Genomic DNA, 10,773 nt, shown 5'->3' with positions numbered 1-10,773 from the left:
AGTTGATTCTTGTTCCCATAAATTGTTTGCTCACAAAATCCCTATGCATAGGAAGTGGGTTAGACTTAAATGTGCTAGTCATATGCTTCATGATGCTCTCTTTGTGTTTTAATTCGTATCTTTTATGTGAGCATCATTGAAATCATCATGCCTAGCTAGAAAGGCATTAAAGAAAAGCGCTTGTCGGGAGACAACCCAATATTTAACCCTACTGTTTTTATGTGCCCACATGATTAAGCTACTGTAGTAATCATGTTTTGTAGCTTTTGTTTGAATAAAGTGCCAAGTAAGACCCTTAGGAGGGCTTACGATGATAGTTGATTTGATCTTGCTGAAAAACAGAAATTTTTGCGCTCAGGTAAACAATTCTCACTTTTAACAGAAGCGTTATAAAATACTGATTCTTTTTGCATAAGATTAATAAACAAATTTCCTAGGACTTCCTAATTTCTCATGATTTTTGGAGTTACATAAGTATTCGAGAGTTACATATTACTACAGACTGTTCTGTTTTTGGCAGATTCTGTTTTCGATGCATAGTTTGCTTGTTTTCTAGTTTCTATGGCTTATATTGCTTAATATAAATTGTAGAAATAATGTGGCACAATAGGCATCATGTGAGAAAAATTATGAATCTTGTCTTGACAGTACCTAAGTGGTGATTTGCTTTCTTATACTAACGGAGCTTATGAGTTTTCTGTTGAGTTTTGTGTTGTGAAGTTTTCAAGTTTTGGGTAAAGATTCGATCGACTATGGAATAAGGAGTGGCAAGAGCCTAAGCTTGGGGATGCCCAAGTCACCCCAAGATAATATTCAAGGACAACAAAGAGCCTAAGCTTGGGGATGCCCTGGATGGCATCCCCTCTTTCGTCTTCATTCATCGGTAACTTTACTTGGAGCTATATTTTTATTCACCACATGATATGTGTTTTGCTTGGAGCATCATTTTATTTTATTTTGTTTTGCTTGCTGTCTGAATAAAATACCAAGATCTGAAATTCTTAAATGTTAGAGAATCTTCACATAGTTGCATAATTATTCGACTACTCATTGATCTTCACTTATATCTTTTGGAGTAGTTTGTCGTCTACTCTAGTACTTCACTTATATCTTTTTAGAGCATGGCGGTAGTTTTATTTTGAAGAAACTATTGAACTCTCATGCTTTACTTATATTATTTTGAGAGTCTTTTGGAACAGCATGGTAGTTTGCTTTGGCTATAAAATTAGTCCTAATATGATAGTCATCCAAGATGGGTATAATAAAAAATTTCATATAGAGAGCATTAAATACTATGATAAATTTGATACTTGATAATAGTTTTGAGATATAAAGGTGGTAATGTTAGAGTCATGCTAGTTGGGAAATTGTGAATTTGAGAAATACTTGTGTTAAGGATGGCAAGTCTCATAGCATGCACGTATGGTAAACGTTGTGCGACAAATGTGGAGCATGGGGTGTTCTTTGATTGCTTTCCTTATGAGTGGCGGTCGGGGATGGGCGATGGTCTTTTCCTACCAATCTATCCCTCTAGGGGCATGCGTAGTAGTACTTTGCTTCGAGGGATAATAAACTTTTGCAATAAGTATATGATTTCTTTATGACTAATGTGAGTCCATGGATCATACACACTCTTACCTTTCCGCAATTTTCTAGCCTCTACGGTACCATGCATTGCCCTTTCTCACCTTGAGAGTTGGTGCAAACTTCGCCGGTGCATCCAAACCCCGTGATACGATACGCTCTATCACACATAAGCCTCCTTATATCTTCCTCAAAACAGCCACCATACCTACCCATTATGGCATTTCCATAGCCATTCCGATATATTGCCATGCAACTTTCCACCGTTCCGTTTATTATGACACGCTCCATCATTGTCATATTGCTTTGCATGATCATGTAGTTGACATCGTATTTGTGGCAAAGGCACCGTTCATAATTCTTTCATACATGTCACTCTTGATTCATTGCAAATCCCGTTACACCGCCGGAGGCATTCACATAGAGTCATATTTTGTTCTAAGTATCGAGTTGTAAGTAAATAAAAGTGTGATGGTCATCATTATTAGAGCAGTGTCCCATGTGAGGAAAGGATGATGGAGACTATGATTTCCCCACAAGTCAGGATGAGACTCCGGACGGAAAATGAAAAAAAGAGGCCATAAAAAAAGGGAGAAGGCCCAAAAAAATGAGAGAAAAAGAGAGAAGGGGCAATGCTACTATCCTTTTACCACACTTGTGCTTGAAAGTAGCAGCATGATCTTCATGATAGAGAGTCTCCTATGTTGTCACTTTCATATACTAGTGGGAATCTTTCGTTATAGAACTTGGCTTGTATATTCCAATGATGGGCTTCCTCAAAATGCCCTAGGTCTTCGTGAGCAAGCGAGTTGGATGCACACCCACTTAGTTTCTTTTTGAGCTTTCATACACTTATAGCTCTAGTGCATCCATTGCATGGCAATCCCTACTCACTCACATTGATATCCATTGATGGGCATATCCATAGCCCGTTGATACGCCTAGTTGATGTGAGACTGTCTTCTCCTTTTTGTCTTCTCCACAACCACCTTTCTATTCCATCTATAGTGCTATGTCCATGGCTCACGCTCATGTATTGCGTGAAGATTGAAAAAGTTTGAGAACATCAAAAGTATGAAACAATTGCTTGGCTTGTCATCGGGGTTGTGCATGATTTAAATATTTTGTGTGATGAAGATAGAGCATAGCCAGACTATATGATTTTGTAGGGATAGCTTTCTTTGGCCATGTTATTTTGAGAAGACGTGATTACTTTGTTAGTATGCTTGAAGTATTATTATTTTTATGTCAATATTAAACTTTTGTCTTGAATCTTTCGGATCTGAATATTCTTGCCACAATAAAGAGAATTACATGGATAAATATGAAAGGAAGCATTCCACATCAAAAATTCTGTTTTTATCATTTACCTACTCGAGGACGAGCAGGAATTAAGCTTGGGGATGCTTGATACGTCTCCAACGTATCTATAATTTTTTATTGTTCCATGCTATTATATTATCCATCTAGGATGTTTTATATGCATTTATATGCTATTTTATATGATTTTTGGGACTAACCTATTAACCTACAGCCCAGTGCCAGTTTCTGCTTTTTCCTTGTTTTTGAGCATTGCAGAAAAGGAAAACCAAACGGAGTCCAGTTGACTTGAAAATTCATGGAGATAATTTTGGACCAGAAGAAGCCCACGGAGTACCGGAGATGGGCCAGAAGAGTCCTCAGGCACCCACGAGGGTGGGGGCGCGCCCTACCCCCCTGGGCGCGCCCCCTACCTTGTGGTTGCCTCGGGGAGCCCCTGACTTGTTCCTGACTCCAACACCTCTTATATTTACCCAAACTTCCAGAAAGAAACCTAGATCAGATTGATAAACCTTAGCTCATCCACTTGAGGGAAATTTGCTACTGTCCTACAAACCTCTGCACTTGGAGGCCCAACAACGTCTACAAGAAGAAGGTTGTGTAGTAGACATCACGGAGCGCCTCGAAGTACAAACAGAGCTGGCCGAAGCCCCGGGCACGATCATCGGCATCGGGGGCATTTGGCGGAACTCCTGAGGCGGCGACCTCAGTAGCCTCGGCCCGCGGTGGCTCCCCAACGTCGGGGGCGTTCGGCGGGGCTCCTGAGACGGCGACCTCGGGTGACTCGGTCTGCGGTGGCTCTACGACCTCCGCCTCAAGACCGCTTCCTCGAGCTCCAGGGACGACGATCTCGGGAGCCCCGGATCGCGCCAAATCTTCAATCACCCCCTTAGGATGGCTCCCCTGTGCCTCGGGGGCTGCCGCCTCAGGGGCACCAGGCTGGAACGCACCACCAGCGGCCGCCCCAACAGCACCAGGCTGCGCCCGCCCCCCGGCATCCACATCCGGGGCGTGCACCGCAGGAACAACAGGCAAGGGGACTACAAGAACCGAGTTCTCACGGGCCCCTCAAGCTCCGCCGGGCGCAGCCCCCACTCGTCGAAAAGGGGCATCTACTTTACGAACACCTCCATGTTCGAGCAGCAATACAAGAGGCAGCCCTCCTTCGGAAGTGTGGCTGGTGCAGGGTCACCAGTTAGGAGCTCGAGCACCGTGCGCAGAGTCTCGGGAGGAAGTGCAGGCGCCTGGAGCCTCATGGGATCCCGGCTGCCAGCGAAGGTCCACATCCGCTAGGAATGGCGCTGGAGCGGAGCAATGCGACGCTGGATGAACTCCAGCACCACCATGGGCGCCGTCACTCCAAGATCCTTCAACCTGGCTAGCCGGCGCCAAACATGGGCAAGCAGGGGGTCGACGAGCTTCACGTGCGCCCACCCAGAGCTAGGTTTAGCCGGTGCCCGGGGGAGCAAGAGCAGGGAGTTGAGCACGCCGACATCCATGAACACCCATCGCTTCCGGTCCCATGTACAATCGGCAAGAGCCCGAAGTCGATCCCTGAGCCCGCCGTCACCGCCATAGCTTTGAAGGTCACACAACCTGAGCACTGGCGGGCATCGGTCAAATGAAGCGAGAAGAAATGGCGGAACAAGGCCACAGAGAGAACAATGCCCACCATGGCCTTGCAGACGAAGGCGAAGACGACAAGAAGAAGAGTGGATTGGGGATCCAAGTGTAGCACATGGACTTGGTAATGCGAGTTATGGCGTTGAAGAAATCGGAAAAGGGGGGAAATTAAGCCTACCAGGAGGGCATGGAGATGAATGGGGATCTCAAAGGCCGCCATGTCGACCAGGGCACGGGAACCAGGCCAAGCCATCGTCGCGCCCACTCATTGGAACTAGCGGTGAGTGCCGGGCAGACCTTATCCAGCATCTCTTGGTTGACCACCGACGACCGCTAGAGGGCGGGCTCAAAGGCCGGTGGGGATTCAGCCGGTACACAGCGCTTCACTTTCTTCTTCTTTGCCAGCTTCGGCGCCATGACGACAGGGGGAGAGCTGACAAGATGGAGAGGCCAAGAAAGCTCACGGCAGGCAATGAAGATGGAGCTGACCTGATGGCGGCGGCTAATACGTCTCTGTCGTATGTACTTTTCCAAACACTTTTGCCCTTGTTTTGGACTCTAATTTGCATGATTTGAATGGAACTAACCCGGATTGACGCTGTTTTCAGCAGAATTGCCATGGTGTTATTTTTGTGCAGAAATAAAAGTTCTCGGAATGAACCAAAAATCAACAAAGAATTATTTTGGAATATATAAAAAATATTGGAAGGAAGATCCATGTCAAGGGGCCTCCACCTGTCCACAAGGGTGGGGGCGCGCCCGCCTGCCTCGTGGGCCCCCTGACGCTCACCGACCTCAACCCTGACTCCATATATTCACTTTCGGGGAGAAACAAACCAGGGAGAAGGATTCATCGCGTTTTACGATACGGAGCCGCCGCCAAGCCCTAAACTCTCTCGGGAGGGCTGATCTGGAGTCCGTTCGGGGCTCCGGAGAGGGGCATCCATCGCCATCGTCATCATCAACCATCCTCCATCACCATTTTCATGATGCTCACCATCGTGCGTGAGTAATTCCATCGTAGGCTTGCTGGATGGTGATGGGTTGGATGAGATTTATCATGTAATTGAGTTAGTTTTGTTAGGGTTTGATCCCTAGTGTCCACTATGTTCTGAGATTGATGTTGCTATGACTTTGCTATGCTTAATGCTTGTCACTAGGGCCCATGTGCCATGATTTCAGATCTGAACCTATTATGTTTTCATCAATATATGAGAGTTCTTGATCCTATCTTGCAAGTCTATAGTCACCTACTATGTGTTATGATCTGGCAACCCCAAAGTGACAATAATCGGGACCATTCCCGGTGATGACCGTAGTTTGAGGAGTTCATGTATTCACTATGTGTTAATGCTTTGTTCCGGCACTCTATTAAAAGGAGGCCTTAATATCCCCTAGTTTCCAATAGGACCCCGCTGCCACAGGAGGGTAGGACAAAAGATGTCATGCAAGTTCTTTTCCATAAGCACGTATGACTATATTCGGAATACATGCCTACATTACATTGATGAATTGGAGCTAGTTCTGTGTCATCCTATGTTATGACTATTACATGATGAACCGCATCCGGCATAATTCTCCATCATCGATCCAATTCCTACGAGCTTTCCATATATTGTTCTTCGCTTATTTACTTTTCAGTTGCTATTTCTATCATCACTACAAAACACCAAAAATATTACTTTTGCTACTGTTACTTTTGCTATCGTTACCACTACTATCATATTACTTTGCTACTAAACACTTTGCTGCAGATATTAAGTTTCCAGGTGTGGTTGAATTGACAACTCAACTGCTAATACTTGAGAATATTCTTTGGCTCCCCTTGTGTCGAATCAATAAATTTGGGTTGAATACTCTACCCTCGAAAACTGTTGCGATCCCCTATGCTTGTGGGTTATCAGCGGCCACCAAGTTGAGCGAGTATCAAGGCTGCAAGGGGAAGTGGGGGTGCCCACGCCCGTCAATCGCCATGCGTCAATCTAGACCATAGGTGGTTGGGGCCCGCAGTGCTCCGCACTTGCCCTTTGGCTTCGCCTCGAAGCCAAGCTCGAGCGCGCCTTGGGCCCAGGGGCTACTGTCGGCGTCCTGGGAACATGGTACCCAGACTTGCCTACCTGCAGCCCACGGCGTGGCTCCACCAGCGGCCCGGTATGGCCCAGTTTCAGCAGCACAATTCAAGACCCTCATGAGGGGCCAAGCCTCGCGAGGCGGATGACACCAAGACCTCCCTAGGGGGCGGCCTCACTAGGCTGGCTCCGGAGGAGCGGGGATATCAAGGCAAGGTGCACCTCGCGAGGATCACGTGACGTGAGCCATGACAACCAAGGCCAGGCGGGTGCCAACGGGCGCATCGTACCGGTTTCCCCTTTGGTGCCAAGGGGGCAAGCACAGGCGCGGAGTCTCGAGGAATCAAGCAAAGGTTTCCATATCGGTGCAACAAGATCAAGACCGCCAGGGTGGAGGTCATCGCGGAGCCCACTACAGCGTCACCACCAAAGCTTTTGCAGGCGAAGACTACTTTTGTCAGGATAACTTGTACTAGTTGTCCCCCTTCGAATTTGGTTGTTGTGGGATCCCTTCCTGCCTACATTCGGGAAGAGGACCCAGGCCACTATAAATAGGACTTAGCCACCACCGTAGCAAGGCATGGAGAGACCGAGCCAGAAAGAGACAGGTCATTTAGACCCTCCTCTCACCCACCAGCTCATCGACCTCAAGAACACCTCACCTCCTGAGGCTGTTCAACCACTGTACTAGTTCATCCTCAGCCCCTCGAGGCAATCCACCACAAAGCTGGAGTAGGGTATTACACCGCAAGGTGGCCCGAACCAGGATAAACTGTTGTGTCTCTTGTCCCTTGGGTTCATCGAGTTAAGCTGTGGAATTGTTGGGCCGGCAGGTCGGGGAGTAGGAGCTCTTCGTACGCACCCCGGTGTTTGAACCTCTCAAGGGCCTGCGGAGCCCTGAATCCAACAGCACTCACTGGCTCCTCACCACAATTGCTTGAAGGCAATACCATGCTTGCTTTACCCCCTCTGGCAGTGCCCCAAAGCCCGTATTCGAAGCAATTTCTGAAGAGGAATAAGGTCACCCTAGTAGCGAGAGACAAAGGAAATGACAAGAACAAAAACAATGATGCGTGTTTGGCGGGCTCCCAAGGGGGGCCGCGCCTAGCGCATTGAGTATCCTCTGTTGGAACTATCGCGAGATAGGCTAACTCGTGTCTGTTTGACAGATTTGGGATCTAACAAAGCAATTTGCCCCCTTTAATCTTTATATCATGTAAACTCAGTTAGAGGGAAATAGAGAAATTTAGCAGGTACTCCCTCCGTAAAGAAATATAAGAGCATTTAGATCACTAAAGTAGTGATCTAAATGCTCTTATATTTCTTTATAGAGGGGTACTTTAGATTACAAATAAAAGCTATGTTGTAAGCAGTTTTGGTAGGAGTGGTGACCTTGACATTTTTTGGAATGATAAAATAAAGGTGGAAGTTATTGGTTACTCTAAGTATCACATTCATGTACTAGTTGACGAGATGGTAGAGTAACAGGTATGGCTAACCTTTGTGTACGGGAAATCCCAGGTGTCGGAGAGGTGCAAGACATGGGATATGTTAAGAGGAATAGTTGAGGCTACTAATACTCCATGGGAGGTTTTGGGTGACTTTAGTGAAGTGATACATGCCCACGGACACGATGGAGTTGGTAACCGAAGCCAAGCACATATGGATGCATTTAGCGATGCCCTCGACGCGTGTAGTTTGTCTGATATTGGATATATGGGAGCTAATTGGACTTTTGAGAAGGTTGCTAGAGTTTGTTTCTCCTAGTCATTCTGAAATACAATGGCTTGGCGGACCACAAAAATAATATACATCGATAACATGAATGCACGACTAGTATCGACAATCAAATGATATACGGAGGTTGAAATTCAATCGAAGGGAGAACAACTCATAGGACACAGAGAATTTTCTCTGAGTTGTAGATGTATAGACTAACACATTGAACAAAGTTCAACACATTTCTTCCAGAAAATCCATGCGGAAGTGAAAGATATGGTAAAGTCACAATATAGAACAGAGAACTCATTAGAAGCACACTTATTATATTATTATTTAATTATTATTTAGTTTACAATTTTATCCTGAAATTTCCGCAGCAACGCGTGGGGGATTTGTCTAGTATAAAAGATACATTGTGTTAATAGTAAAGATTTCTCTACAATTACTTAGAAGATGAAATGACCATCAATGCCATTATCTATTATGATTTAGTACCATATATTTTATTTATTTATTATTTAACAGAGACCATTAATTGCCTGGACCATATATACATCTCTCGTGCTACAACTTGCAAACATCGACTGACAAGCAAAGAAAATATTTTGAAGCCTTAGAAAATTATTATGAAGAACATGATGCAAACCCGCAAACTTGTTTTGCTTTTGCTGGTGCCTGGATGCTTTACTGCTCATGCAAATTGTAAGTGGTCATTTATAAGGCAGCCAAGTCATTACTTATAATTTCGTACATAGAACTTGATTGTGTTTGAAAAATACATGTTCATCTCCTAATTGATTGTTTGGCATCTATCTTTCTAATATAGAGAAAAAGCGAGAACTCATTGGTACAGTATATATTGCACCATCGTCAATTTTTTGTGACAAATCAAAGCTTTTTTCTTGATTCGTAGGCCAAGCTAAGAAGGATACGATGGATGAGGAAAATATTGTTATCCCACCCTGCCGTTTCTGCTTGAAGGACAAACAACTAATACCACCCACCCATCTCCCTTGGTGTTGTATCCTTGAAGGCGGTCTTTGCTACAAAACTAAGGTTGAATGTCAGATAAACTGTGGATGCTAGATGACACTAATGAAAGATTATGAAAAAGTTGTTTTTGTCAAAACTGAGGAAAAATCTTTGCCACATCTCATTAATAAAAAAGGTAGGTTAATAAGATTCTTAGTGTGGTTTATTACGCCTCAACAAATGGAAAACGAAATCCTACTCTTGTGACATGGCTGAACTCAAGTGCTTCGACCCGACAGTGATCTAATCCTTGGACTCATTCTTGACTTTTTTGTCCTTTTCTTTTTCCGAAAAGGAGGATTACCCCGGCCTCTGCATAGCATGATGTACATGTCGGGTAACATAGTATGCAATTTCAAAAAAACTCCTATGCACACACAAGATCTATCTAGGAGACGCATAGCAACGAGAGGGGAAGAGTGTGTCCGGGTATCCTTCCTTCATCCATCATAAGATAACCCAAAACTTGAAAACTTGAATCACACAAAACTCAACAAAACCTTCATGAGATCCTTTAATGTAAGAAAATAATAAATCACTACTATAAGTACTGTATCAAACCAATTCATATTTTGTTTTTGTATTATATCTACTGCATTCCTACTTTTCTATAGCAAAAACTCATCAAAGAAAACCATAGAGCCATCAAAATAAGCACACAACACAAAGAAAATAGAATCTGTCAAAACATAACAATCTGTAGCAATCTGACTATTTCAAATACTTCTGTAACTCCAAAATTTCTGAAAAATTAGGACAGCCTGAACAATTTGTATATTGAGCTACTGCAGGTGGAATGGGTATTTTATCGCTCCCTGGTAAAAATTGAAAATTAATTTCATGAGCATAAAAGTTTCTGTTTTTCAGCAAGATCAAACAACTATCACCCAAGAAGATCCTAAAGGCTTTACTTGGCACAAACACTAATTAGAACAGAAAAAACACAACCATAACAGTAGCATAATTGTGCTAACACACAAGAACAAAATGCAAAAGTCAAAAATAAATTTTATTCTTTGGGTTGCCTCCCAACAAGCGCTATAGTTTTACGCCCTTAGCTAGGCATAAAGCAAGGATCTAAGTGTTGTCATCTTTGGTTTGAGATCCACAAGATGCCCTCATGATTTATTCATAAGGTGGCTTAATTCTAGTTCTAGGAAAGTGTTCCATACCCGTCCTCAAAGGAAATTGGAACTTAATTTTGCCTCCTTTCATATCAATCACGGCACCGATAGTGCGTAAAAACGGTCTACCAAGAATAATTGGACAAGATGGATTGCAATCAATATCATAAGAACATCATTAATTCTTCCCATAGGCTTTTTAATAGTAGAATCCGCCAAGTGCAAATTCAGAGAACACTCTTCAAGATTAGTAAGACCAAGCACATCACATAAAGATTTCGGAATTGTAGAAACACTAG

Source organism: Triticum dicoccoides, chromosome 2A (assembly GCF_002162155.2).
Source record: "Triticum dicoccoides isolate Atlit2015 ecotype Zavitan chromosome 2A, WEW_v2.0, whole genome shotgun sequence".
Classification (NCBI taxonomy): domain Eukaryota; kingdom Viridiplantae; phylum Streptophyta; class Magnoliopsida; order Poales; family Poaceae; genus Triticum; species Triticum dicoccoides.
Note: the sequence above shows the minus strand (reverse complement) of the source record.